This window comes from Ixodes scapularis, unplaced genomic scaffold (assembly GCF_016920785.2).
Source record: "Ixodes scapularis isolate PalLabHiFi unplaced genomic scaffold, ASM1692078v2 PGA_scaffold1__304_contigs__length_218370807, whole genome shotgun sequence".
NCBI classification, from domain to species: Eukaryota; Metazoa; Arthropoda; class Arachnida; order Ixodida; family Ixodidae; genus Ixodes; species Ixodes scapularis.
Window position 1 is genome coordinate 127,343,589 of NW_024609846.1, and position 1,954 is coordinate 127,345,542.

The following is a 1,954-nucleotide window of genomic DNA, read 5'->3' on the forward strand; positions in this document are numbered from 1 at the left end:
AACACTGTTAACACTGCAGACCATCTCTCCCGCGCCCACGTACTCACGTGCATTCCGCCAAACATCATCCTGACCTCAAAGCTGGCCTCAAAAGGCACGCAAAAACGTGTTTTGACTACGAACTTCCAGAAGAAGTTGTTCGGTGAATCGGCACAGCTGAAGCCTACAAAGCTGACAACGAACCGTCGACACCGGCAGATTTAGGTGACTTGAGTACAGTCACCATCGAGGAAGAACTCTTCTTCTTCTGGACTGTTCCGTTGAACTGTTCTTGAAGACAAAGCAGTCATCATTTCCGTGGTAAAATTAACAAGCACCCGTTTCTTATTCGTACTTTCGTACTTACCGCCTAGCATAGAGATCATACATACTAACTCTAGAGGAAAAGGTCCGCCATTTTCCCATACATTCTGGCTGCCGCAAGCGGCGGATCATGCAGGCAGACCTTCTGGGTCCCAAACACGGTTACATCATCAGAGCAGTTTCGTGAACTTCAACAATTCACGAACTTACCGGTGGAAAGATATTCACGTTCCTTTCGAAGCTTTCTTTTTGAAAAGCGCGCAGATGTACGGCCTCGCGTTAACGCTAAACTAAACCATATACCCGGCTTCGCCAGTGGGGCGCGGCTGGGCGCGGTTGAGGAATACGAAACTGCGCAATCACCAGATTTCCGAGATTTCGACAGAAGGGAAGTTAATGCAGCGTAATGAGTTTATTGCTTTTTATAAGCGTTAGAATAGCTCATAATTTAGTTTACAACGTTAAATTATCACTGTTTATATTGCTAAGAGTTTTCACTCTTCGCGTTACCATGGCAACGTTGCTTTCTTTCTCTCGTGTTCTGTCGCTCTCTTTTGCGTTCGTTCACTCGGGACCCAGGATGTCGGCGCACGGGATTTGCCACTCCTCCTCACCCACCTTTACCCCCCTGCCGCCTAGTCGTTTCCCCAAAAAAAAACATTAAAAATAAAAAAGTCCTAGTTGTTTTTCAGTGTAAATTTAACCTCTCAAAATACCTGCGATATGATTATTTGAGGTTCACTTACTTTAAGAGGGTTTAATAAGCTTTTGGAATTCAGCGAATAGTTTAGCGACTTCCCGGTGAATCTAGCGATTGTTTAGTGACTTCCTGGTCTCAATTTAGCGGCGCGCGCAAAAAAAAAAGATGGCAACACTGGCTGACGGAGGTTGTCTCGTCTCCGGCCACGACGAGAGAAGGGGGGAAGGAGCAAGGAGGTTGGAAGGAGGAACTCCCCTCGTCCCGAGAATCCCTTTTGTGTGTCGCAGAAGTCGCTATTGTCCCCCTAGAAGATTATAGAAGATTAATCCGTCACTCAAAATTCGTACAAAAGCAGCCGCTTCGGTGGCTGGAACGACTAGGCCATCCTCTCGACGTCAGCCTCGCCGTAGCTTTGCTCGTCTTGAGACGACTTACGTCACGATTGCGTTAGATGTCACGCGCTCTAAGCTGGGCCTTCTCCCAGCGCTTGCCAGAGTGGGCCGTTTATAACGAAAAATACAGCCACCAGGATCAAAATACAAACGTGCGATTGTCATTTACGGATATTGTGGATCATATTCAACCTATTTTTGAACACGACGGGAATATTTCAAATTTCGTTGAAGTATCCCTTTAATGTAGCGTCTGTTGTCTCCGTTTCGAAGTGTTGGTAGTAGATATTACCAGCACAATATGATTGCAAGTCTGGGGTGGGCTCTGTCGATTGTGGCGCACAGGTAATGGTTTCGGTTTCGTACCGAAAGAGTAAATTTAAATAAATGCAACCTAAGTTCGTTATTTATTTTAAACACACTTTAATACGTCTGCTTATGTAGAATGTAAACCTGTTTTTGTGGCCTCACCAGGTTAAACTGAGTGGGTGCTCTAATATGGCGCTGACTAACCAGTCTGCTTCACTGTTTCGCATTCATCGTCCTCTTCGGATCTCCA